Source organism: Suricata suricatta, chromosome 11 (genome assembly GCF_006229205.1).
Source record: "Suricata suricatta isolate VVHF042 chromosome 11, meerkat_22Aug2017_6uvM2_HiC, whole genome shotgun sequence".
Taxonomy (NCBI): domain Eukaryota; kingdom Metazoa; phylum Chordata; class Mammalia; order Carnivora; family Herpestidae; genus Suricata; species Suricata suricatta.
In genome coordinates, this window is record NC_043710.1 from 81,938,599 (window position 1) to 81,962,238 (window position 23,640).

Consider the following 23,640-nt stretch of genomic DNA (forward strand, 5'->3'; position numbering starts at 1 on the left):
CATGTGGGTTTCTCCAGTGCAACTCACATTGCATCTTGGTTCCCAGGACGCTCCACAGCCTCTCTTCCACAAATGCCTGCTCTCAACTTGCTTTCCTGCTATGCTTAAGCTCATTGAGCAAGTCCTCTGCAAGAGGCCAAGTGAAACTGATGCAACCACTCATGTGGACCATCAGGCTCAGGCAAGGCCTCTGAATCCTACCTTCTGCCATCTTCCTGTTCCCCAGACACCAACAGTGAGAAGTTGTCACATCTCAGGCAACTGATGGTTGGGTTTATGTTTCTAAAGTGGTATAAAACCTAGGGCAATCCAACTGAAAAGGCAGTGTTGATAACCAAAACTTAATGAAAATATACACAGAAAAGAAACCCACTCACGAGGCTGCTTGGAGGTAGGAGGTCCGTAAAACATCACTTATGGTTTGACTGCTTCTGTGACCTTAAAAGGGTTACTTAGCATAAGTTTCAGTGCGTTCATCAGTAAATTGTGGGAAAATAAAGCCTGCCAAACCTCCTTCTTAAGACTTTTGTGCATTAAGTGGACAGCACTTAATACTTTACTAGGTCTTCTACAAGGAAAATATTAAAATTGTTTGTTTTAGGCTACTAGGTTAATTTCTAAAAATGCCTCTGGGTTTGCATGACAGGCATTAAGGAAGGGTGATTCAGGAGTACTTAGAACTACTTACCCTCTATTCATCCTGATACAGTTTTAGCACATAAAAATATAGCCCACTGACCTCCAATGTTTTAATAAATTATATTGAATTTTGTGGATAACAATAGAATAGTGTCATCTTCTGAATATATACAAATCTTTGTGTGTGATGTCTCCTATCCTTGAGGTTTATGTAATTCTCCTTATTTTTAAGCATTCTTTTAACTATTTTTGATATTGTCCTAATATTATAGTTTCACATCAAAGAGATACTTCTGAAAAATATATATATGATTATACTTATTGAGAGAACATTAAGAGATGAAACAGACAACTTTGAGGCCAAAAAGAAAAACACTGATCATCAAAACTTTCATCAAAGACTGTGTTTTCCTTAAGAACCTTCCTTTCTTGCATAAATATGACTTATGTAAGGAAATGCAAAACGTGGATAGCTTCCGAAGACTCCATCTTTTAACGGTTCACTACCACATATGAAATGGCATTGCTTCATTTATAATAAATTCCCTCTTATTGCATCACATTCAAAGTAATGTAAAATAAAATAAAGTAAAATAAAATAAAACAAAATAAGTTTATGCTCCAGTTGAGAAAATAAGTCCATGGCTGGCTCTAGCTTACCCTCCTCAAATGCCCACTTTTAACACCCTACCTGTGTGTGTGTTGAATGACAAGCCCTGAGCCCTGGCCACGGCTAATCCAAAGCACCAACAACCAATAACAGAATCAGAAAACACAAATAGCTCCTTGAGGAATAAAGCTTCCTAGTCCTTGGTTCTGCAACAGCAGGGTGGAAAGTGAGGGGACAGGAAAATCAAAGTTGCTTTAAAAAAATGATCACACATAGAGGCAAAATGTCCCCACAGCAGGAAGGAAAGTGGAAAACACACTAAATCAATCACCTTAAAAATAAGGCTTAAAATCTTCTACTACATAAGATGTAGGTGGGGAGGGAAGAATGGGCACAGCAGCTTGAAAATCTTTTATTAAACTGCATGCTGACTGCATGGCACAAACAGGAAAATGCAATTAAGGTCAGGCCATTAAAAAGACGCCCAAGGATAGCTCTGAGACAGACTGGGGGTCAATCAGCAGGTGCTCAGGCAACTTACAAAGGAAACTGTCTTTGAGAAAGTGCCAGGCAGAGGGTGGAAACACCTCAGATGGGACATTCTAGGAGTAAGAGCACCTTTGGGCCCTATACACCCCATAAGAAGCTAAGGTGTGACAGCCTGGGTGCCAGAGAAGGCGAGGGTGAGAAGGCAAGGCCTCCTGGTACCTTCCTTCCAGTTGGTGGAGGACAGGTTCTCACCCAGATAATCAAAAGTCTTTGGTGCCTCCAGGTCTATCTTTGTTTCAGTTACAGTTGCATCAGTTCAGTTGTATTGAGGCATTTTGGCTAATGTGTTCCTAAGGAACATATGTGAGCAGGAGGTGATGACATTTCAAATACAAGTCAATTGAGCCTCCCCATGGGCCTGGTTCTCCCTCAGACTCAGTCCAATCCAGGTGGTACCCACTGATTAGGAATTGGCAGGACCAAAGCCCTGGGGAATACGTGCACCAACTTGCTCTGACTGCACTGAACTAATCTGTTAATGAGGAGCTTGACTTCTCATTAGAAGCTTCCTAGAAATGGTGTCAAGAGAAGTCTCCGGGTTCAGGGGTCTTCACTAGGCCATTTCCCTGTCTGGTTACAGAAGGCACATCCTGGTGGGGACCACCTCCCTCTTTCTCTCTACCCCATGAAGTGCATCATATTTCACTTGTGCCTGCTTAGTTCAGGGGCTTCCCCTATGCATACTTGCAGGTGTTACAGGAGCCAAGACCTACTAAATTTCACCCCCCACCTCCAGGCTATTGTTTTGTGACACTGGGCTGGAACCACAGAGCTGTACACCTGATTTCCCCACCAAAGTATAAGCACCGTGCTGACGGGGACAAAGTTTGCATCTCCCTGTGGACAAAAAATTTTACTTCCAGTGTGTAGCACAGAACCTGACATAAATTAGATGCTCAAAAATGCTTATTAAATGTGTCTGGCATGTAATGAGCAATCAATAAGTATTTAATGATAAGATAGATGAAAATATTTGGTTGAGGGAAACTGAAACAAATTGATTTTGGCATGTGTGTGCAAGCAAAAATAAACTAAGAATCTCATATTATTCAGGGATAGCTATGGTGTGAGTCTGGTGCTAACTACCCATCCTTCCTTCCTCCATAGGCTTTCAGAGAATTTTTCAATCAGGACTGGTTAAGGCAGCATTGATCTCCATTGCAGCCTGGGCCTGTCTCTAATCTTGTGCTGATTTAGGGGCTCCTAATTCTTTCTTCCATTCTCCAGAGCCCAAGCCACTCACTGAGATTTAGTGCCCCACACCACAATGCTCACTGCCTTTGGCTAAAGATGTCCTCAGTGCTCAGGCTCCATGACATTCAAGAGTTCATCTATTACATGTATCCTGCTCTAGTCCTTTCTTTTTGTTTTTAATGTTTATTTGTTTATTTTGAGAGAGAGAGAGAGAGAGAGAGAGAGAGAGAGAGAGAGAGAGTTAGCTGGGGTGGGTGCAGCAGAGAGAGGTAAGGGAGAGAATCCTAAGCAGGCTCCAAGCTGTCAACACAGAGTTCAACACAGGACTCAAATTCACAAACCAAAATCAAGAGTAGGATACTTAACATATTGTGCCACCTAGATGCCCCTGCTCTAGTTTTTTCTGATTCCCACTTGCTACTGCAGAAGTCTATGGACAACCTCCGGGGCAGCCCTGCCAGTGTGAACAGGTTCTGGTACGGTTTCTAGCAGAAACATCAACTACAAAGTGCCCATTCAGGCTGAAGCAAGAAGGGTTTTATAGACTTCTCTGACTTTAGGAGGGGAAAATAATTTCTAGGTATAATACAATTTGGAACATGCTCCCATTTTCTTCAGAAACTATTCCCCTGCAGTGATTTTCTGTCTCAGAGAGTAAATGTTTCCAGGGCTGCAGCTACAGTGAATCAAAGCAGTCCCAGTGGTAGGTGAATGGGGTCGGTTGCTCAGTCAGTTCCTGCTTACTTACATGAGGCCAGTGCTAACATCTCCTTCCCTCATTCTACTGCTTTCTAAAGGTGCTATTGTTCTCTTTCCTCTTCTACTGGTTCCTTAATCCCTTGCCTCTTCCTTAATCCTCTGCCCTCCAAGCAGGTGGAGTTCACTTACCTTCTGCAAGCAGGTAAAGCCTATTTGTAAAGGCCTGAGGGCCAGGCCAACTTTGCCAGTACATTTGCATACATTTACATTTAGTTGGCCTGAAAATATGATGATTATGCAAAGTTCTGCTCCTGGCAGGAAAGAATTCTGTTTGGGTTCGGGAACTTTTGGTTCCATAGAACACAACTAGGTGAGAGAGGTGCTGTGTCATTGCTATTGCCTGGGAAGGGTTCCTGACTGTGATTGATGGTAATGAAGGCTGGACCCAGGTGTCAGTGGGACAGCTCCAAGTACAAGTCACCCAGCTGGGCTTCTCCTTCTGGATCAGCATCTCCCTCGTGTCATCTTGCCCATAGTTAGCTGAAGCGTTAGGGGACTGCCTCTCACATTCTGATAGCATGCCCTCTGGCAAGCTGCCTAACTACTCTCAGTGGCCTGTGTTCTCAGTGCTCCCCTCCTCTCTCCTGGTAAATTTTGCACATCTCTGTGGAAATCAGCTTTTAGACCAGCTTTTTCTTCATGTGTTGAAAGCTTTACTGGGTCCCTGATCTATTTTCCTTCTTGTGAGTAACATAAAGTCCTTAGGTATCTCCATGGTGCCAGCATCCTTAAATGCAAGGGTCCAGTGCCTTGTTTGTAGAAAATAATCACTTGGTCATAAGAACACAGTATGGTGAGTCAAAAGACCTAGAAACTACTTCAGCATCCATTACTTTGCTGTCTTAGGCATAGGGATTAACTCTCTGAGATCTGTTTCTTGCTGTATAAAATAAGGGAGAAGTATATGGTTTCTAAAATCCATTCCTGCTCTGAAAATCTAGATTTTTATGCCTGGGGTTACATATTTTATAATACATTTTTGTAATCCTTAACAGATATATTTATATTGTAGTCTATCCACTGTTTCATCTACTGGTTCACTAAATATTTAATACCTACTAAGTGAAAGCATATTCAATGAGATTATGTTGAGTGTCATCTCTGCATTAAGTGCTTTTCTACAACACTGAGAATAAAATAATGTAGATCATCAGTGTGCCTTTTGCAGGATGATTTCCACACCTCCTCCCACTATTTTACACTCTGTCCTTGGGGGACAAGAGATTGATTGTGTCAACCTGAACACCTAAAATGTGCAGTGTGGATAATAGCACTCAATAATGTTTGCTTGAATAGAATTAAGTTGAACCCCACTTGAATTCTAAAATTTGCCTTTATTTTTACATTTTTAGTAGGGAACAAGGACAATGACAAGGAATACAGTAGTCACAAATAAGTTATAGTTTTCTTTTATGGTAATTTCAAGTGTATTTGGGGAAATGTTGGGGCAAGTATGCAGTTAAGCCACCAGTCAAGTCTTACCTTAAAAACCCCATGATAGTCTGGATAAGCCTTTTTCCCCTGGCTACCAGCCAGTCATTTCTTAAAAAACAAATTTACCTACTTAATCACTTATTGAATGTTGATTATATTCATGATATGATAGGAACTATGGGGAGGAATGGGGGAAGAGTCCAAGGAAGTTTTCATTCCTGAGGGAAGACAGAACATATACTCCTAAAACAATTAGAGAAAATTGTTTGAATTGAGCAACAAAGTATATTTTGCATATATATATATGTGTGTGTGTGTGTATATATATATATATATACATATATTTAGTATTTAGCATTAGCCTGTGAGTGTTCATTTACTTTACAAGCAGACTGATTTGATATCTCTTCTTGGATGTTTTGGGGGCACCTCAAAGTCAAGATGTCCAAAACTGAACTCAGATGTTACCTACACCAGTGTTGTCACCACCATATACTGAGTCCCATGGACGAGAAATATGATCATTTCCTTAGATACATCTCTCCTCAGTCCCTTTAAACATTGGCACTATTTTAGCTGGCTTAGGCTACATAATAAAATTCCACAAGCTGGGTGGCTTAAACAACAGAAATTCATTTTTTCACAGTTCTTGAGGCTAAAATTTCAAGATTAGGGTGCCATCAAGGTTGGCTTCTAGTGAGAACTCTCTTCCTGGCTTGTAGAAAATGGCTTTCTATCTGTATACTCACATGGCCATGTCTCTGTGTGCATGTATTGGGACAGAGAGAGAGTGAGAGAGAGAGAGAGAGATGTGGTGTCCCTTCCTCTTATAAGGACACTAGTTCTATCAGACAGGGTGCCATGCCAGTGACCTCATTTAACCTTAATTACCTCCTTAAAGGCCTTATTTCCAATACAGTCCTATTGAGGGTTGGGGCTTCAGTGTATGAAACTGGAGAATCATAATTCAACCCTAAACAAGTACCAAGTAGGACAACTCCAGCTTCTCACAGCTCAAGCTATTAGCTCCTTAACACAATAAAACTGTACTGCTTGTTCAGATATTCCAATTATCTAGGAGTTGGGAGAGGGCAAAGAGTTAAGTTGCATGCAATCTTTCAGGATATAACCTGACTGAGGTTCTACCCCTTTCAAAGCACAGTGACAAGGTCAATTCTGGTCCTAACAGGCTGACTGGCAAGGAGCTTAAAGATTGAACATAAAAAGATGTTGACTATTTCTTGTTTCATCTGTTTTTATTTATTTTTATTTATTTTAAAGATTTTTTATGGGCCAGGCTTCTTGAAAGTGGAATATATGACTTCTACCCTCATTGCTTTGTCTAGAACTCCCTGACAGCTAGAAAATAGTCTAGACATGTGCCCACCAAGAGAAGAATAGGTTTGCTGAATAGCTAACATGTCTCTGCCATACTAAGTCCAATTCACCATTCTCCAAAAATAAATCTTAAATCTCTCCACTTCTTTCCATCTCCATCACCCAACAATCTAGAACAAGATACTCTTGTCAATCACTTGCATTACTACAAAAACCTACTAAGTTTTGTTTGATCTACATCTTTTCTTAAAAATTTTAAATGGTAAAATATATATGAAATTTACTATTTTGAACCATCTTAAAGTATATAATTCAGTGACAATTAGTATATTCCCAATTTTATCAACAATTACCACTATCAATCTCTAGAATATTTTCATCATCCCAAACTCAGTACCTATTAAACAATATCTCCTTATACCTCCTTCTCCGCAGTTTCTGTTAACTGCTGTGCTTCTACTTTTGACCACCTCACATTACTCCTGCAGTCCAAATGATCTCCTAAAGAGTTTAATCACACACAACATACACACATACAATGTTTTTGTTCTCAATTTTTTATTTAAATTCTAGCTAGTTAGCATATGATGTAATATTAGTTTTAGAAATAGAATTTAGTGATTCATCACTTACATATACCACCCAGTGCTCATCATAACAAGTGTCCTTCTTGATGCCCATCACCCTTTTACCCTATTTTCTATCTCCTCCCTCCATCAACCCTCAGTTTGTTCTATATTGTTAAGTGTCTCTTATGGTTTGCCTCCCTTTCTATATTTCCCATCTGTTTTGTTTCTTAAATTCCACATATGGGTGAAATCATATGGTATACTTGCCTTTTTCTGGTTGACTTATTTCATTTAGCATAATACACTCTAACTCCATCATGTGATTGCAAATGGCAAGATTTCATTCTTTTCAATGGCTGAGTAATACTCTATTGTATATATATATGCCACCTGTCCTTTATCCATTCATCAGTAGATGAACATATGGAATCTCTCTATAGTTTGGCTATTGTTGATAATATTGTTATCAACATTGGGGTGCATGTACCCCTTTACATTTGCATTTTTGTATCCTTTGGGTAAATACTTAGTGCAATTACTGCATTATAAAGTAGTTCTATTTTCAACTTTTTGAGGAACCTCCATATAGTTATCCAGAGTGGCTACACTGTTGTAACCTGTTTGTAACACATTCTATGTTTAGACCTTTACACGACTTCCCATTGGTCCTAACAAAATTATAAAATTCCTTAAGCTAACCTCTATCCCCTAGGAGCTCTGATCTACAGCTGCCTCCTAGCCTGAGTAAACACACTCTCCCCTTGAGATTCTGAGCTCTTCATTTACAACTTCCTGGCTCTCAAGGCCCCTCTCACCTCTGGGTCTTTGCATTGGCTGCCTTCTCTCTAAGCGTTCTCCTCTCCCCATTTGCCTTGTCAACTCCCATTAGCTTCCAGATCTTTTCTCTACTGTTTCTTCCTCAGCAGTTTCCTCTCAAACTTATGACTATGCCAAACCTGCCTGTCATAGAATTTCCTATTATTTTCCATCCTCTTTTCCAAATGCTTCTTGCATTGTTGATCATACTTTCATGATTTTGTAGTATATACATCTCATCCCAATGAACCTTAAATTCCATAAGAGTGGAGACTGTACGGTTTATGTTTTCTGTTTTATTTCTAGTACCAAAGTAATGCCTGGCATATAATAGGCACTTGATGAATAAGTTATGAATGAACAGATGAATGCTATCAGCACCAGAAAGTGTTGAAGTCAGAGTGACATAGAAGATGACTTGGAATAAAGGATCATGAAAACATTGGTAAAATTGGCCGACAACAAGGAAGAAGTAATTCCATGCTGTATGAAACAGCATAATTAATTTTTTTAAATTTTATTATTTATTCATTTGCCATAAAGTCTCTTTAGCACATTACTTCTTTTTAAATCTTGGTGATAATGATATGATGATCAGGATAAGATTGCAAAAGAGGAATCTTTCTTAATTTTAGAACATGCCTTTCTTTGGAGAGAAGAGAAAGAAAAAACAATATTGTTGAATGATAACTACTGAGCAAGCAATTTCACATGATACTATATTTTATATTAAAGTTCCTTTAATAGAGTATCTTTGCCATTTCTACTACATCCTTGAGAGCTTTGAAAATGAATGAAACTATAGTCTCACAGCCATAGAGAAATGCACTGAAATCACAAATAGTAATGCCAAGAGTAGAACTTAATTGTTCAGACTCTCAGATAGGTAGGTTTTCTTTATCTCTTTTTTAGTCTTGGCGTCCCCCATTCACACCCGCATATTTCATTTCTCTAAAATTAGGTGAGTTGATAATATCAATCAAACCCATAGGTCTAACAGGAGAAACCTAACAGGGGACCATAGGGAGGGGAAGGGGGAAAGAGAGTTGGAGAGAGAGAGCGACACAAATCATGAGAAACTATTGAATACTGAGAATGAACTGAGGGCGGAAGGATGAGGGGGAGGGAGGGAAAGGGGTGATGGTCATGGAGGGGGGGGCACTTGTGGGAAAAAGCACTGGGTGTTACATTGAAACCAATTTGACAATAAACTATTATTTTAAAAAAATTAAAAAAAAATCTTAAAAACTGTTTTAACCAAGGTCTTAGTTCTGGGCCCCTGGAAAACAGATTCTGATTAAATGCCAATGTTTTATTTTGGGGGTGAACTTCCATGGCAGAGAGTGAAAGCAAAGGGAAGTGAGGAAGAGAAGGATGGAAAGTAATATGATATATTGCTTTATCAATACTGACTGCAGATTGTTAATGAGCAGTGAAGAGGTGTAGTTGACCACTTGACAGGTGTTCCCACTCAGCCATTCAGGAAGTGAACCAAACAGCTCAAGAGAGAGACTATGCTTTGAAACTATCCATGATCAGGAAGAATGAAGAGAGGACTTAATGAACTGAATCTCTCTTTGCCTTATTTCCTATCTTCCTTTGGTATAAGTTTACGGGGAGTGAACTCCTCAGACCTCTGGGTTACATTGCATGGGCCCTGCAGCAACTGCTAGGGAAGCTAGAAGCCCTGAAGGATGGCATTTCATCTGAAGTTGAAAGTGGTAGATGATCCAGAGACTTCTCATGCTCAGCTGGTCAGCTTGAGGTCAGCCATGGGAAGCTGAGCAAGAGACCAAGGATTTGGGAGTCAAGGAGGCCAAGAGAATTTGAGGAGCAGTGTAAGATGTCTGATATGCAGGCTTTCGAAAGACTGCAGGATTTGGTTCAGTTACCTTTTCAACTTGAATCTCTCACACTGGCCAGATGGCAAAAATGAAAAAAACTGACAACATCATCTTAGTGAGAATGGGTATCAACTAAAACATCAGACACTGGTGCTGGGAGTTGCCTCAACTACATTAGAAAGCTGCTTGGTAATTTCTATTAAAGCTAAACATGTATCTATTTTGTGCCACCCAGATTCAACTTCTAGAAAATTTTCCGAAAGAAGTTTGTATATGTACACATTAGAAGACATAAATAAGAATGTTCACAGGATATTTTTTATAATATCCCCAAACTAGAAACTACTCAGTGCCTATCAAGATAATAGATTAATAGGTTATGGGATAAATACACTAAAAAACTACACAGCAATTATTGAAGAATAAACTACAAATACAGAAGCACATAGGAATCTCACAAATATCATGATGGGTGAAGGAGGCCACACACAGAGGAGTACTGATTACAGTCTTCCATTTATATAAAATTCAAGAGAGTCATCTTAGTAGCAATCTTTTGGGGAGTTATTAAAGAGGAAAGAGCATGAAGGAACCTCTGGAAGGAGGAATGTTTTATATCTTGATCTTTGTGGTGGTTAAATGGGTGATTACACAACTACAAGTCCACCTACCAATACACTGAAATCTATTTGCTGCATCTAAGTTAAACCTCAATCACATGCGCACACACACACACACACACACACACACACACACAAAACCTCACCTTTCCTGAGATTTTTGTGAAGCAAATCTCAATCACTATGAAAACAGACAGACAAAGAACATCAAAGCCCACATCTTTGGGAATTGTTTATTAAAGCCTTTTGTTTAAGAAAAATGGAGCAAGTTTGTCCTTCATGGAATTTGTAGATTCTACAAGAAAAGAACGGTTTTCAGTTTCTGGGAAAGGGACCATCCATTGTCTTCTTCCACCTCTAGAGCCTTGACAACTACAATTAAAATAATGAATGATCAAAGGAAGAACAAACATTTAGGTCAAAACACAAGCCACCAAAAGGATCATATAGACCGCTAAAAGATATTTTCTTTTTGCTCCAAGAAAAATGATGAGGGAAAAAAATTGACTCACAAAGAAAACACAGAAAGATGACAAAGCTTTAGTCCAGCAGTAAAGATCAAAATTCAAGTCCCTAGAGCGACAAGAGAAGAATCTCAGGGAGAATAACAATGAATAGAGGGGAAAGGCATCCTAGAAAGAGGAGTCAGACAAACAAAGACAGGAGAAAGAGGGCCTCTTACAAAAGAACCAAACATGAAAAGAAGAGAGGCACAGAAATCTATAAAAAGGCCACTGAAGAAGCGAAAAGCTCAAAAAAAGGGGGACTTGAGATGAAAAATAAAAATAAAAAAGATTAAAAGGAAGGGGTGAAATAGCAGAGGGAAAAGGACTCACCAATTGCTCTGAGGAAAAACATGGCTGTGCTAGAAAATTAATGTTTGCAGCAGCAGGGGCTGAGCCTGATGTGGGTCAGGAGGCCAGGCACCATCCACCAGCTCTAATTTGGCCTGGACAGCCCTGGCAGTTCGTGCACAGGACCACCATGGAGAAGAATCCCAGGGACCTGGAGCCATGACAGTCCTTGTTATATTTCACCAGCCCTGGGATGGGCTCTAGGATTCTGATCTGAAAGTTCTCTCTCTCTTTAAGGTAATATGTTTTGTTTAGGAGGTGGTAGCATCCTTGTCTTCTGTTTGTCAAAGGTGAAGGTGTTAGTCTCAGTTAATGGTGTTAGAAAAATTTCTTCGTACAGCGGAACAAGAAAAGGAACCAGAAACTTGGGCTTGCTACCTAACCCTCTGCTTATTGTGGAGCCTCAGGCAACTGATTTTCTCTTTGAACCTCTACTTTCTCAACTGTGGTTTGGAGATAATGTCATTTGGGCAATCTTGCATCAAAAAACACTATCAAATTTAGTCATTTATATTGTGTTATATTGTATTACGTTACATTATACATATTTGGTTGTCTTTGTTAGTTTTGTTATTGAAGGATGCTATATGGAGACCTCAGGTCATTTGCTGATGAACTTAATCAGGAAAAGCACACAGATTCTTCAGGGGTGTCTTGGGTTTAATGGTTGCTGCACACGGGGAAATGCTGGCATCTGTTTCTGAGTGGCAAAACCCCTGAGACAGCATGAATAAACCCAAGTTTATTGAGTAGTGTGACTACCTATGCAACGCAAAACAGCCTGGGCTCTAAGCTTCACTTTGCCTAGAAATTTTAAATGGCTTCTTCATGGCCTCCAGTTGTGCCTGTCTAGTGCATTTTGAAGAACTGAAACATTAAAAATCAACAACAACAAAACAGAGCTGATTAATTACAGCAAAAGCTGTTTTAGAGGGAAAAGAGAGAAACGTTGTTGTCCTATTATATTTCTGGAAAAAATGAGCATTTTATCGCTTCTACAAATTGCTCCCTGGAAAGTACTTTCATTTTCTAATTGTTCATAAATTTACTGACAGGTGGTTACACAGTAGGTGTAACATCGTTATTTTCATTTTATTATATACACTGTTTTAACGAGAAAATCTGGAATGGCTGGGTATTGTATATCATTTGATGTACCCTGAAAATGTGTGGGTGGGCAGGCATAGCCCAAGGCTACTACCTTCCTATGTATCTCTAGGTCTCTTTTCCCTCATACAAGGTCAATCTAGACAGTTGTGACTAGTTAGAATACATTAAGATGGTGACAGCGAAAATAAACTGTTTTTCGGTGGTTACTCTTTTGCTTAAAAAATAAGATACAAGAGTAGCTTTCACTTACACTGAAGGATCTGTCACAAGTCTTTATTACCCGGGACAAAACAAATCTCAGAGTTCATATGGACACTGAAAAGTTGGTATTTGGTGACAATTAGTTGTGTTGGACTTATTGCTCTGTTGAACTTAGCATGTACTGGTACATCTACTTGAGACTGTTAGCTCTGTGAAGCTGGGAATTACTCCAGCATTGTTTAGCACATCTATAGCACCTAGCATTTTGGCTAGGTCATTCCAGGCACTCATTTAAATATTTTCAACTTCTGTTGCAACTGTGAATCATAATTTATTTGCAGAACTTAATATATAAATTAATAAAACTATAAAACATGGAATTAATAACTTTATGATTTACAGAAAGACAACTATAGGCAAATGAGTTCAGCAACTAGGTTCAGGTGTTTATGAGAATAGAGCAGGTGGAAAGAGGATGTATAATTGACTTCCATCCCCACCTTATTGAAACTTCTCATAACATTAACTCATTAAATCTCATTAACACCTAAGTAGCTGGCCTTATTTCTTCACACACTTCCTCCCTCAATAGATTTTGAAGCTGTTAAAAACTTTTTCCTGTTGGAAATACTCTTTTCTTGTTTCCATGATGTTACTCCACATTGTTTGTATGCCTCTACCGACCCCTTTTCAATCTCTTTCAAGAATGCCTCCTCAAGGTTTAACCTCACAAGACAGGACTCACTGCAATTCCATTAATGTCCTCCTTTGTGCAGTCTATACTTCCCCATATTGATCTTACTGATCCAAAATTTTCATCCTAGTTCAAATATCTGGAAACTTCTCTTGAACTCTTAAAGCAGTAATACGCTAGACATACATATTGAGTATCCTGTCAGACACCTCTACTCAACAGGTCCAAAATGAAGCTTTTAGTTCTCCTTAGCTACTCCTTCTGCTCTTCCTATTCAGCTCTCTGTCTATCTATGGCTCCACAAAAGTGGCCAGACTTTGGAAAAACAACAACAGAGCACTCTGTCAGACTTGAAGTTCAGAAAAGCAACAAATCACTATTTAGTATTTGTATGTTCCTTTCAACATTTTTTAATTTTTGTTTTTCAAATTTTATTCCTTTCAGCTTTATTGATTTATAATTGACAAATAAAAATGGCATGCATTTAGGGTATAAACATGATGATTTGGTCAATGCAATTCAATACTTAAAATCAAATTTAAATGAGTGTCTGGTATTTTAGCTGGTCACTGTATCCCCTTGCTAGTTACCAAAGACAAACAATCACCAGTGAGTTTAAGTCCACTTCTCTAGTGGTTTATTTACCTGAATACTTTTCTTTAGTTCAGAACCAATATCTTAACATAAATTCTTACCACTTCTTACTCAGATTCCCCCAATATTCTGTTATTCTTCCTGCCTTACTTCCCTTAATTCTATGTTCCACAAGACAATCAGATTTTAATGTTGTGTTAAGTTATATGAAAAGCAATCATCACAGGAGAACTAGGGCAGGCTCTTATATAGAGCAATGGTATGAAAAGCACATTTTAGAAATTCATCCATGATATCAGTAGGACTTGAAGACTTCTATCAGCTCATATGCTTCCTGTTCCACAGACTCTAAGATCAGCTCTGGTATTTATTATACTACCTCTAAATCACCACCATGATCTTACATCTCTAGGCCTTAGAAGTTACTTATGTCTTTGGTAGAAACACCTTTGCTCATGCCCTCAGAATGCAGATTAAGTGTCATCGCTTCAGGAAAGCCTTTCTTAAATTTGAGTGTTAAATAAGGTGCCTTTCTTATGTGCATACCATATACATACATCACTGTGATGAAACTTATGTGTATTATAATTGTCTGCTTGTTACCTGTTTTCAAAATTAGACCATGAGCTAGTCTGATTTTAGACTCAGACATAGCCTGTTGTCTCTATCTACCCAACACCTAGCAAAGTGCTTGGCATCAGTGAGCTCTTAACTTGTGCTTGTGGTGTGAATATAAAGGATGGCAAAATTCATGCCTGCAAATATCTTTCACAACCCCTGTTATACCCTTAAGAGTCCTCACAGCTCCTGGCTATTTAAAATTTTTTTAATGTATTATATATTTTTGAGAGATAGAGAGACAGCATGAACATGGGAGGGTCAGAGAGAGAGGGAGACACAGAATCTGAAGACAAACTCCAGGCCCTACACTAGCTGTCAGTGCAGAGCCTGACATGGGGCTCGAACTCGCAAACCGTGAGATCATGACCTAAGCCGAAACCAGACACTCAACCAACTGAGCCACCCAGGTGCCCCAGCTCCTGGCCATTTTGAAATTCCCTAATACAACTACTCGAACTGTAAGCTACTCCTCTATTTGTATCAGGCATACTCCTAAAGTAGCACTTATATTGTATTTTATTTATATTTTTAAATACCTGTCTACAGTGTTTTTTTTTTTTTTTTTCCGGAAACATTCAGGGAGCTCTGATGAGGTAGACAGCAGGCCCTATGCAGTCCCTTTCTTCAGGAAGTTTATAATCATTAGTGTAAATGAAACAAACCAAAATACTGATAGATGACCTATCGTGGGCACTATAATAGAAGCATGAACCAGGTACAATAGGGCTAAAAGAGGAAATGGTCACTCCTTTATACAGACAACTAGAAACATTTGATAGAATGGTTGATGCCATACAGATTCTGGAAGTATGATGAGGGATAACCCCAACTGGCAAGGGAAAACAGACTTGGACCAGTAGAATAGTAACTCCTATTCAAGATCTTCAGATGGCTGGAACACAGTGTGGGAGAGATAAAGCTGGACAAAAGGCAAAAGTCAGATACATTGGAGAGCTAAATGCAAAGATAAGGAATTTGGAAACCACAGAAGGATTTTAAGCTGGGAGAAAATTATGATTAATGTGACCAGATTTCTATTTAAAAACTGTATGTATCTTATCAAGAATGCTGATAAGGTATACAGAAGATATGGGAAAGGCTGGTAGAAAATGAAAAATCAGCTTATCTGTATGAGTATGCTTTCCTTTTAGAAATAATGATCCACTAAGGGCATCCTGACATGGCACAAATAAATGAGTCTACCATATGAAGTATGAGTGGCCTAGGATTCAAATAAACTGGTTTATTGCTATATGGTATGAAATGGAAAAAAAAAAAAGGAGAGACAGAGAGTTACTAATCAAGCTGCCTGGGTTTTGGATTATAGATTCCTTCACATATGTTTTACTGCTGAAAATATCTCTTGTGTACAGAAAACTTTTAAGGGAACATTCTCTCTCTCTCTCTCTCTCTCTCTCTCTCTCTCTGTATTTTTTTAACTTTTTTATGATATATTCAAATGATGAAACATCACACCTGCCAGCACTGAAAGGCTATAAATACATAGTGAAGTATAAATCTAGAGAGAAAAATAAGCGTATCCATCATATAGTTATTACAATTAAGAGAGAATTTGGATGGCAGACTAAATATAAATGGTTATTGAATTGCTTAAAAAACATAAGAACATGGAATATATGATATATAATAACCAGAAAAACTATACATCTATTGAGAGATTTATTATAATAAATTGATTAGATTTATATTAGATTGATGAGATTTATATTAAATAATTAGACTTCACATTTGTAGGTGAAATGTACTGTTCTCCAAGAGTAAAACTAGATAGAAACTAAAACAAAGAATAATCTGAACCAAATTATTATAGCAATCTGTACAGCAAGAATATTACAGGTAGCTGCTGTATTCAGGGTTCCTAATCTTAGCTATTCATGCTTCGAATATAGAGCACTCTCTGTGTAGGTACAATCCATCAATGTATGAACATGTGGCCATGTATAAATTGTGGCTTCTTCCCTTCCACAGCTTACACTGTGGTAGTAGAGACACTGGGAAGTAGATAACTATAATCAAATGCTGGAGAATATTATGGGTTTTTATACAGGAGAGAATGACTAACTCCCTGATGTGGTCCTGGAGATCTGCAATGAGCTGAGGTTCAGATGACATATAGGTGATGTCCAGCTGGGTAAACCCTAGGAACATTCTCCCTGGAGAGAACGTTATGCAAAATCTCAGTTGTGATGAAGTATTGTCCTAGCCCAGCAGTGGAAGCAAAATATAACACTTGCCCTCAAGAAGCATCCAATTGGAAGAGATGGCTGATGCATTTCAAATATACACTAAAGGAGCAAATCCAATCAGAGTTAATCCTTATAACTGTGGGAGGAGGAAAATGAGGAGAATAAGATAATGCTTTGAAATGGAGATGGAGCTTGCACTGGGCTTTGAAGAATGGATTATACTTGGAAAGAGGGTGGTAATTAAGGAAAAGGAAATTACAGAGAAAGGCTCTTTTAATCTAAATTGGAGACTTTGACTTGATATGAAAGAAAATAAGGGGCCATTTAGATATTTTCAAGCAGATGAGTGGCCTGAGAAAAACACTATTTAAAGATTAGGCTGTCCCAGATATTCAACAGAGTTCTCCAGAAGGAAAGGATTCAGGACGGTCTTATGGGAGGGAATTGCAGTAACCAGGACAGATGTCATGCAGGTTGTAAATGAGAGGTGAGCAGAGGAAAGGGAGAGAAAAACAATCTCATTTCAAAGGAATTGTTTGGATAACAAAGTTAGAAAAACATTCAGAAACTGTGTGAAAAGGAGTGTTTTTCAAGTTCTGTTTGCAACATAAAGATGTTTGAGGAGGGAGTTTCTGTTAACATATTTATTAACCCTGATTTTATTTTCTGCATTTGACATCTGGGGACTTGCCGACACTGGAGGAGTTGGATCTGCTCTGCCCAGGATCAGCCAATTCCTAGAGATCTAAACCTCTTCTCTGCAAAGAAGCACATCTTTCTTGTCTATGCAAACCAACCAGTTTAGAGCCCACACCTCCAACCACCTCTTTATTGGGATCTCACACTTAGGGCCACCATCCACCTGCCCTAATAACCCCAGGACCAGATACCAGACAGCACGTGTAATCTAGATCCTGCAGAAATTATTCAAACTATCCAATCCTAAACCTGCTTCCCCTGCTTTACTTTGCCTTTCCCATGGAAAGCATATTACAGGCTCTAACCACGATTTCCCTCTTTCGGCCTCTTGGCTGACCCCAGTGCTTCCCCATGTGGCCTTGTGTGCTATGCTGTGACCTACAGAATTGTGAGTATAACAAACTTTGTTACCTTCAAGTCAGGTATTTCCGTGTCTGTGTGTCTTCACATACCTAATCAAAATAAGTCCCAGTTATCTGATTAAAACAATATATTGCCTGTAATTGATAACCCTGAGCTCGCTTATACAGCCTAACTGATCAGAAGAAGGACATAAACATCCATGAGAAGTGTGTACATCTAAAGCATTGCGTTCACTTTTGGACTATATAGATATAACCTTAAATATGAGCAAATAACTTATATTTAATTCTTACTGTGTTTTTATCTGCATTAGTGATGTCTTTATTGTATTTAAAACTAGGGGTGACTCTAAAGGTACTCACAAAAATTAGTAACAAAATACTACTACATAACCATTCTTTTTTTATACCAATAAAATCCTCTTTAAAAATGTCAGAAACACCTAAAAATGATTTTTTGCTTTATTTTGCTTTTTCCTAGTTGGCCCCAGGTGCAGCATTGAGTTTATCATATTCTTCAGTTTATGACACATTGTCATTTTTGCTCTGTGGAAAGCTGTTCTATTTAAAACAAAATTGAACAGTTAAGAAAACTGGAAAAATTAATTGACTGCAAATATGTATAGCAGAGGGTTAATAGCATTATTCTATAAATAGGGGATAATTAATTCAAGGAAAATAAAAGGTACTAAGAGATTAAAAAATAAGAAAAGGTATTTCAAAAGGATATAAAATATTAATATAAGTATGTTCATAAAATAATTTAATTCAATTATTATAAAGATATTACACATTCAAATGCCATTTTTCAGTGCTATATTGACATTTAAACAACATTAGAACACTCAGTAGTAAGAAGGTTGTGATAAAAAGGTCAAAACGTATCAGTGGGGTGTAAGTTATTGTAGAAAGTAATTGGCAATATGTCCCCAAAACCTTTAAAACATTCTTATCCCTTAAGTCAGTGATACCATACCTTTTCATTTTTACTATATAAATAACTGTCAAATGACAATGTATAAAGATGTTCATTTTTTTAAAAAAATTTTTAAATGTTTGTTTATTTTTGAGAGAGAGAGAGAGGGAGTCAGAGTGTGAACAGGAGAAGGTTAGAGACAGGGAGATACAGAATCTGAAGCCGGCTCCAGGCTCTGAGCTGTCAACACAGAACCTGATGCAGGGCTCAAACTCAAGAACCACAAGAACATAACCTGAACTGAAGTAGTTTGCTCAACCAACTGAGCCACTCAGGCACCTCTTTTTGTTAGTGATGATTAGTGAAAAATGTGATTCTAATTATTAAAAAAAAATGATGGTTTTTTTATATAGCCATTGTGCTTGTAAAGAATATTTGGTGATATCAGAAAATGTGTGTGTTACAACAAGTATAAAGGCAAGACAACTAAATATATATATTTGTATGTATGATAGATGTGTGTGTGTTCTCATAGTTGAAAGGATATGCCACTAGCTACTAGAACATTTAAAGTTGAAAAGACTGGCAATATCAAGTGTTAGTGAGGATAGAGAGCAGTGCAATTCTCATTCACTGCTGGTGGAAGTATATAGAAGAACAGGGATTTTAAAACCATTTGGTAAATTCTTATAAACATCAGTGTGCATCACTTCCATGAGGCAGCAATTCTACTCCTTGGTATTTACCCAATGAAAAAAAATTCCACAAGAGACTAGTATAAAAATATTTATAACAACTTAATTCATTATAACACAAAACTGGAAATACCCCAAATGTACATTGGAAAATGGAAAACAAATTTCAATATATTCATACAGTGAAATACTACTCAGCAAAAAAATTAAAAAAACAATCAACTGCCAACATATATAACATGGAGAAAAATTTGAGAATCATTAGGTTAAGTGAAAGAAGCCAGGAATAATGGGTATATACTATTTCAGGCCATACATACAACTCAAATAAGCAAAACTAATCTATGGTGATAGAAACCAAAATAGTGACGGACAGTGGAGAAAGGTCACAAATGACTTTTTTAAGGAAATATTGTTTACTTGTTTTAGATGGTTACCAGGACATATATATTTTCAGAACTCATCCAATTGTACACTTAAGATTCGTGGCATGTAAATTTTATCTCAACAAAGAAATCCAGATAAATTTAAAAACAGATTAATCCTTCAATGTTAAAAACTCAAAGAAAATGTATATGTGTATTTACCTAGGCTATAGGCATCCCAAGTTTTAAGAAGAACATTTATTTATTTGTTTGTTTGTTTGTTTGTTTGAAAGAGAGCAAGCATGTGAGTGGAGGAGGGGCAAAGGGTGAGGGAGAGAGAATCTTAGGCAGGCTCCATGCCTAGCATGGTATTACATTACGGGGCTTGATGCCATGATGCTGGGATCATGATCTGAGATGAAATCATGAGGTAGTCTTTCAACCAACTGAGCCACTCAGGCACCCCTAGGAAGAATATTTTTTAATCCAAGAGTAGATATCTAAAAATGAGTTTAAAAAGGAAAAGATATTCATATTTGACAGTTTATTAGAAAAACTATCCTATGGCGATAGTATTAAAAAATAAGTAGACTAAAAATAGGAGGAAATAGATTTAAAAGCATAAAACAATCTATAAATAATATAGCATAGTGAGATGTATCAGAGCATTTGCTAAGAGCACAGGTCAAATAATACTTTTTTTTCTGTTGACAACCAATTCATTTTTGAATGTCGAGGATCTGTCTATGGAAGGCGACAAAACTGTAACTTCCGTCAAGGTTTACTTTGGCACCAATGCATGTCACTGGAAATGAACATCTGGTAGTCTTATTGACCTGGAAGGGGCTGTTGAAATGAATTCCACCCTGAATGTGTCCCTCCTGTAAATATCCCTATGATAGGGAATCTGGGTCCAGCTGAACAGAACAGAAGAGAATCATAGCATGAGCACATCATGTAGAGATTTAGGCAGTATCCTGTTAGGGCCCTGAGGGAACGTCAGACATTCTCTGTGACCAGCTGTGTATGTATGTGGAGGGGGGAAGGAGGAGGGGCAAGAATGAGATCATAAATTTGTGGAACTGCCATCAAAGCAGTATCTGACATTTATATAATACTTTATGATTTGAAAAGTTCTTTCGCATTCATTAACTCATTAGACCTTCACAACTCTGTGACATAAGAAGAGCAGGTAATACTATTTCCATGTTAAAGATGAGAACATTGATATTCAGCAGTATAAAGTAATTTTTGTAAGGTCAGATATATTTTAAGTAATAGAGCTGGGACTTAAACTGAGGTTTGCCTCTCCCTGTGGCTATATTATTTCCACGGTGTCAATCTATCTCCAGGACAATATCATGTAGCCTCAGAGAAGTCTCTTCCTGAAAGATTCCATGATATTCAGCCTGAAAGTGTCCATTTCTTTCTGTCTTTTTTCTGTTTCCCCACCTTCAGCAAGGGTAGGTAATCACTCTTCTTAGTATGTGAAACATATATCTACTCTGTCATATCCGCCTCTCAGTTGTCACTTAGCCAAACTATGCAAATTCCTCTGTCTCCACACCTCTGCATCAGCCATTGCCTTCAGCAAAGCTGTGTTCATCCCTGGACTCCTTCCAACTGCTCAGATGGGCAGGGAGGAGTTTCTTCATCAGAGAATATAAAGAAACATGACTATTTAGCCCTTTTTCGTGCACCTATTGGATACCTAACTAATGATGTTCTCACCATATTGAAAAAAAATCGAGGATGACGAATTTATTTCAAGTGCTTTCATGACAAGTCAGTTCATCACCAGCCAGAATTACTTGTGAGCTTGATGCTGAACTCTGAGCTCAGGTAACAGAGGAACCTACGGGAATGACGTTCTGTCTTGGCTTTAAAGGTGGTTCTCTTCTAATCACAAAATCTGTACACACAACATAACAAAATGTCTTCTGCTGAAAGTAACAAAACATCCAACATTGGAGGGGGGCTATTAGTAACATCTCTTTTCCCTGCCCAACTTCAGAACAACTTAAGAGTTAGATAAGGGAGAAATAGAGCTAAGAATAACACCCTCCTTTGTGACAAAAGTTGGAAGTGGATAATGTGGTTTATATCTTCAGGCAGATGGCCATTTTATTTCTAAATCTAAGCATTAGATGCCTGTAACCCTAGTCACAGGAAGTGCTAGGAAACTCGAGGTCACTCAAACCAGGTTTGGTATCTTGTACTGCACAATTCTGAACCTCTGTGACAATATCAGCTCCCAACAGAAAAGAAAGGCCTGGTAGGTCCTTTATTTCCTCTCCAAACTCACTCATTAGATTAAGATATTCCTCCTCTCCTTTGGTGAGTGGTGTGTATGGGAAAGTCCAGGAACTCAACAGTGGTAAAGGAGTGATTCCTTCCCAAAATCAGCTGAAAGGAATTTAACTAAGAAAAACATCTTGTTATCTCAAAATCAAAGAATGGGTGGAAATAAGGACTAGAATTGTTGCCTTGAAACTTGGCTGTTTGTGTCTTCTGCCGCTACGTGGATTTGGTCTGCAGGTTTGAACCATCCCAGTGAAGTGAGGGTGATAGCATTTGCAGACAAACACAAGGACAAAACAACATGTCGGAGAGGAAGAAAGAATGGAGGTTTGGCTCTTCTATCTCTCTTTGTGAAGTAGGGAATATTTCTCCAGATATGTTCTCTTAAACTTTACCTCAGATCCTGCTAATTAGGATTAAGTGACATTCCCATGACTTGCCTCGATGCAGGGGAGGCTCAGAAAGTGAGTTTCTGGTATTTTAGCCTCTTTAGGGGAAGATGGCCCCTGTGATACAGAAAGAAGGCAGTCTGGTGATGGTGATGGTGGGAACAGTTATTGAGTAGGTTAAAAAAAAAAAAGGCAGCCTTAATTACATGTAACACCCCTCCTCACCAAATCTGCAAATATTAAAAGTTTCTACCTAGCAGCTCTCTGTATAGAGTTCCTAATAACTTAATATGTTTTTGAGTTCATATTACATTTCCAAAATAAAATAAAATACAAGTAGATCAAAACTTAAATGTTATTGTTATTCCTGGACCAATAACCTATTTATTACTTGCTTCAGGAGCAGAATCAACCACTTTTTAAAAAGAAAATTTATGTCTTTATTTTATTTTGAGAGACAGAGACAGAGAGTGAGTGGGGGAGGGGCAGAGAGAGAGGGAGACATAGAATCTGAAGCAGGTTCCAGGCTCTGAGCTGTCAGCACAGAGCCCAACATGGGGTTCAAACCCATGGACTGTGAGATAATGATCTGAACCAAAATTGGGTGCATAACTGACCCAGGTGCCCCTAGAATCAAACATTGAACAGATTGATGGGATATTAGATCTATTTCCTAGATGGTTTTTTAGTCCTGCTTTCTCATCCCTAAAGATGTCCACACAAGGTTCCAGAAATTTAAATCGCGTTTTTCCCCATTGTCACCAGCTCCTTAATGAGAATTGAGCCTCTACACTTAGAAACAGAAGACAAAATTTTAACTCAGCTTTATATGCAAGTTAAGAATGTAACACTCTCTTACTTATAAAGACATCATCTTCAGGGAGGCTCATGTTCAAAGAAGGACATTTTCCTGGAGAGCTCAGTAGTTCAGGATCAATACAATTGTCTTTGGCAATACAGTATAATTTTCAACTGTTAGAGAAAAATATCACACACAAGTTTGCAATATGGAGCAGCCCTTCATAGCAATTTTGGGCGTAGAAGAGTGATGAACAATTATTTAAAAGCATTCCTCCCTTAAACATCTGTAGACACTGTGAAAATCCAGATTCCATGTTTAAAACCATGGGATCTGCTGAGTTTTCAGCACAACAAAACTTCCCCTGTCGTTGCAAAATGAAAACTGGTATAGATTTGCAAAGTGCTAAGAACACTTAATTTATTTCCAATCTATTTTCTTACATCCCTTATTCTTGCAGG

At 38.2% G+C, this 23,640-nt stretch overlaps 1 protein-coding gene across 5 annotated transcripts in view; it reads left to right on the plus strand.

The window, feature by feature from the left end:
- OPCML (opioid binding protein/cell adhesion molecule like) overlaps positions 1-23,640 on the plus strand; it is a 485,591-nt gene that overhangs the window by 274,810 nt on the left and 187,141 nt on the right. The gene's annotated exons all lie outside the window — the stretch shown is intronic.